General features: G+C 43.8%; 1 pseudogene; it reads right to left on the reverse strand.

Annotated features, from left to right (window-relative positions):
• Positions 1 to 239: 239 nt before the first annotated feature.
• On the reverse strand, positions 240 to 450 carry LOC124991995 (uncharacterized; annotated as a pseudogene).
• Between the last annotated feature and the right edge of the window lie 4,946 nt (positions 451 to 5,396).

Below are 5,396 nucleotides of genomic sequence, written 5' to 3' on the forward strand. Positions count from 1 at the left end.
GGAAATGATCATTACATTTTAAAGATAGATAGATGAAGCTGCTTCCAGTTCTGACAAGCATCTTCCTAGTGATGGAGTGGAGTGTTCTGGTGCCCACTCTACCCAACTTTTTCTTTCTTTTTTTTTTTTTTTTGATACTAGGATTGAACTCAGAGGTGCTTAACCACTAAGCCACATCCCCAGTTTGATTTTTATTTTTTGTTTTGAGACATGGTCTCTCTCAGTTGCTTAGGGCCTCACTAAGTTGCTGAGGCTGGCTTTGATATTGCTATCTTCCAGTCTCAGCCTCCCAAGCCACTGGGATTTCAGGTATGTGCCACTGTGCCTGGATCTATCTCCTATTTCCAAAAGTCCATTTAATATATTATCCTGGGATAGGGGTCATATCAGATATTAAACTGATAAGAACAGATATTACACTCAATCTTAGCCAAAAGGCTGAGGAGCTATGGTGACAGCTTCCCCTGTAGGAGCAGCAGTTGCCAGTGTAAGGACCCCATGCGGGGCTGCCTTTGTAGTGTGTTCCACACTTGGGCAGGCCTGTTGGCTCACTGGTTCTGCCCTTTGTGGGCACAGTCAGGGTCAGTTCCTATGTCAGAAGGACTAAGAAGCTCCTCCTGCTTTGCTGGGTCTCTCCTGGAGGCGGAGCCCCACAGGACTTCGCCTCAGTGATAACACTGCACGTATGTCTCTGTTGCTGATGACTGTCTTTCCCTGTCCCCTGGAGACTGTGTGTGTCCCTTAACACAGCAAACTCTCATGACCACTTTCTGTGGGAGAAGCCTGGTTCCAGGAACTGAATGGCTCTAAAATTCATTAATACCAGACCCTGTCTTGGAACTCAGCATCAAGGGAGAGCAGACAGTCATACAGATACACTAGAGGGACTGACAAGTGGGATCAAAGTCCTGTTTGAGGAGGAGGCTATAGAAAACCTTGACAGGCAAGAATCTACAATGTCTTGTGCAAAGTCATGGAGGTGTATGGACCACAGGGCCCCAAATGAGAGCACTGGTGGAGAAGGCAAGGAAGGCAGGATGTAGGTAAGGCTCAGGGCCTCTGCACTCACCATGTCTATGGACATTCCCTCCCATCTGGCTACTGGAGAAGGAAGGATTGGTAAGTCCCTTTACAAGAGCAATGCTTAGGGGTGAGTCATCTTTGTGGCCTTTGAGGCCATATTTCTCCTTCTTCTCAGATAACTCCAGGCTGAGCCTGGGAGAAGAGTCCTTAATCACCCCATTCCACAGAGGCCTGCTTCTCTGTGGGTGATGAGTAGAGTCAGGCACCCCTGAGGGTTCTTTTCCTTGCTGAACCCAGAGATTCAGGAGGCCAGGTCCTAAGCTCCAAGGGAAGCTCTATGCATTTGACACATGTGTGGATGGCGTGCTCCCTGACCTCCAGTTGTCTGATCTCAATTCTGTCAAGGTCCTCTCTGGCTTTGACAACACAAGTCTCTGCACATTGGTGGTAGAGTAGCTTCTGGTAGAGCCGAGAGAAACTGTACTTGGGAAGGATGTTTGTCCTCCTTGAGGAGGTGGCAGGACAAGCTTGAGAGTCAGCCTTACCTCCACAGTCCCATTTACACCCCAGGCTGGACAGGCTGACAACCTCTGGTTCCTGTGCTAATGGAGATCAGCTGACATCTCAGGTCTGGGGTTTCCATCCCTGCCTGATAGTAGAGGACTTGGGAGGTTGTAAAAGCATCTCGCTAGGCTCGTACATCAGTATTTTTAGAAATTTGCAAGAGTTTTCCTTTGCAGCCAAGGTGGAGAGCCATTGTCTGCATTACCTGGTTGGGGAGAGGTATAGGCCAGGCTCTGCAGGCTGACCAGCTAAACACCCTGCGCTTTCAACCAAGGGGCCACAGGTCACAGAGATGGATCTCACCAGTTTCCAGACAAGGTAAAAAAGAACAGTCCCTGGATCCAGGTAACAGTATCATATGCCAGAGAAAAAAACTAGGACTCCCTCCAAAATATGGAATGGGTGGAAGATAAATTACCTATTGAAATCAGAGCTAGGCGCCCAATCTGTGTGCCAAGGAGACTGCAGACAAAACCGTGCCCAGTCTGTCTGAGACTTTGGAGATACCCCTCCCTGCATGTACAGAGTATGTGTCCTGGGGAAAGGTTTGGGAGTGCCTGGGAATCTCCAGAAGGGCTCCTGGCCAAAAAGAAATGAGCCTGGGCCTGTAGGTCTGGAGAATTTAGGAGCACAGGTGGTCCCACCCAGGAGTCTGAGAAGTGGGCAGAGGACCTCAAGGAAAGGAACCTCTGAGTGGGGGCGGGGCTTATACTTGGGTCATCTGCAGCCACATATTGGCAAACCCCGAATCTTTTCAGTCACTTGAGGTTTCGGATTGTGTAGTGAGAACATTCATAAAAAGCTACATTCAATGAGAGGAGCACTGAATGAAAGTGCAGTTAGCATAGGCTCTCTGCTTTGTTGGGGACAGGACTGAGAATTAGGTTCTATGTCAAAAATATTTCCAAGCATCCAAAATGGATATCCTATGCATCTGAGAGTATTGTCCACTGGCTTTGACTCTAAGTAGATACTGCAACCCCTCACAAGGATGGAATTTATTTGCTTTTCTTAAAATCATAATTTTTTCTAGGAGAACAGGATCATGGGATTTTTCTTTTGAAAGATGGCCAGGGCCACAGGGGCCTTGGGGCCAGGCAGGTGAGAGAACTCATATCCTCATAGCAGCCCCTGGGCTCCCAGGCTGACCGCAGGATGCTGTCCAGTGTGATAGATATGAGCAATGCTCCAGACCAGGTCCACCCCTTGCCCAAGCTGAACTCTTACACAAGTGACTGAAATTATCCTCTGTGCCTCAGTTTCCTCATTGTCAAATTGATGTGTTAATAACAGTATTCCTGCGTTAGTCTGTGTGCAACAGGAGATTCATCCTCATTGGATGTTAGCAATCATTGTGATTGTTGCAGTCATTGTGGAAGGGATATTCTTAGATTTGGTGCCCTTACATCAGCTTTCATCCAAATGGGTTGGGAGAAAAAAAAATCAACAACCACCACCTGACATTATGATAGTTACCCATTAGCTATTCAGAGAAGTTGGTTTTTCCTGGGTGTTGGACAGGTTGGACTTTATTGCCATAATCCTAACATTTTAAAATCCGCTTGCATTTATTTCAAGGAAGCAAGAAGGTTTGGGGCAGCTAAACTCTAATCTTGAGTCACATCCACATGCCCATATCACTCACAGATAAGTAAAAAATGAAGTAGGGAACTCTATTCCTATTACCTGAGACATCAGAATAGTCTTCCTATCAAATGCAGAAGCCATAACTGGTGTAAAGACTGTGGCACTGCCTCTGCCCATAGCACCTCACTGCAGGTGTCCGCACTCTGGATTAACAGGTTAACCTCCAGGCAGCAGCACCTTCCAATGGGGACTAAGAAAAGAAAGAAAGGCCAGAAAGCACTGTGTTCTCCAATGTCTGCAAAGTGCCTTGAGAATCCTGACTTCAATTACGTCCATAAACTTCATAACCTCTAAACCAAAACTCCACATCTTGGCTAAATTAAAATCTTCAAAGTAATCCCTTTAAGGCACACATAAAAAAGATCATCTTTAAATAGCACATGCCATGGTTTGAATATGGTTTGTGCCCCTTCCCCCTTGAATTTACAGGAGTGCAATCCCCAAATCTTGTGTTAATGGTATTAAGAGGGTGGAAACGTCATTAAACTATGGCATTTAGAGTTGGTGCTTTGGAAAGTGATTAGGTTTAGATATGGTTGTTGGGCTGAAGTCCAGTGATTGAATACCGGTGGCTTTATAAGGAGAGGGGCTGAGACCAGACACAGGCAAAGACAGGCATACTCCCTGTCTCTAGCCATGTGATGCCTCGTGTTACCTTTGGGACTCTGCCACAAGAAGGCTATCATCATGCCCTTGAACCTCCAAAACTGTAAGTTAATAGCACTTCTTTAAAAAAAAATTTAAAGTTAGCCTGTCTCAAGTATTTCATCACAGTAAAGAAAATCTGATTAACTGCATAAGAACTAAACTATTTGAGACTGAGGTGTCCCCAGGTACCTGATAAAGCTTATATTGACAAGAATCCCATGGCACTTTTTTCTCTTAAAAATACTTCTATTTGCTGAATTCTGTGGCACATACTTGTAGTCCCAGCTACTCAGGAGGCTGAGACAGGAGGATCTATTGAGAGCAGGAATTGGAAACCAGCTCATTGCAGTATTTTATGCTAGAGAAAAAAGAATTATTTTTAGCAGAGGTTGCCAAACTATGTTCCACAGGCCAAATTGGCCCTCTGACTATTTGAGTAAATAGTACTATTGGAATACAGTCTCCTCATTCATTATGTATTCTCTGGCTGCTTTCACACTGTAAGGCAGACTCTAGCAGTTGAGACACTGACCATATGGCTCATAAAGCTGAAAAATATTTACTATCTGGCTCATTTTGTAGTACTCACTTTTTAGAATCCTGGATTATGATATCATTGTCTATTCAAGTTATTCACTTCATATCCTTTTTAGAAATCTTAAGTTTAACTGTAGGTAATTTAACTTTTTTAAATAGAGTAAAAATGAGGTTCTCTTGTTGGTAATGACTGACATTAGAAAAGCTTTAGTTTCCAAATATTTATATTACAGCCAACTGCACTCTGAATTCTTTTACTTGGTCAATTAATCTTTACTTGATCTTCTTGAGTTTCTCAGTAGGCATATTTTCTGAAAGTATTAAAATATTTGTACCCTAACTTCTAATATTTGTTATTTATTTATTTATTTGTTTATTTTTGGTACCAGAGATGGAACCCAGGGGGCACTTAACTACTGAGCTACATCCCTATCCTTTTTTATTTTTTATTTTGAGATGGTCTCACTAAGTTACCTAGGGTTTCACTAAGTTGCTGAGGCTGGTTTTGGACTTGTGATTCTGGGATTATAGGCAGGTGACACTGTGTCCAACTCAATCCACTGATATTTCTAGGGCAGTGTTAGATGCTAGTGGTAATGATAAGAATTGTATCATTCAGTTTTTTTTTTTTTACTATGACAAAATACCTGAGAAACTCAACTTAAAAGAAGGAAGGTCTATTTTGGCTCACATTTTCAGAAGTTTCAGCCCATGATCAATTCTTTTCATTATTTCTGGGCCTGTAGTGAAGCAGAACCATGACAAGAAGCACATGATAGAGCAAAGCTATTCACCTCATGATAACCAGGAAGCAAACAGAGAGAGGGAGGGAGGGAGGGAGAGAGAGAGAGAGAGAGAGAGAGAGAGAGAGAGAGAGAGAGAGAGAGAGAGAGAGGTTGAAGACAAATATGCCCTTCAAGGGCATGCCACCAATGACCTATTTTTTTCCAACTAGGTGCTTCAATTCCTAAAATTTC

This window comes from Sciurus carolinensis, chromosome 8, assembly GCF_902686445.1.
Source record: "Sciurus carolinensis chromosome 8, mSciCar1.2, whole genome shotgun sequence".
NCBI lineage: Eukaryota > Metazoa > Chordata > Mammalia > Rodentia > Sciuridae > Sciurus > Sciurus carolinensis.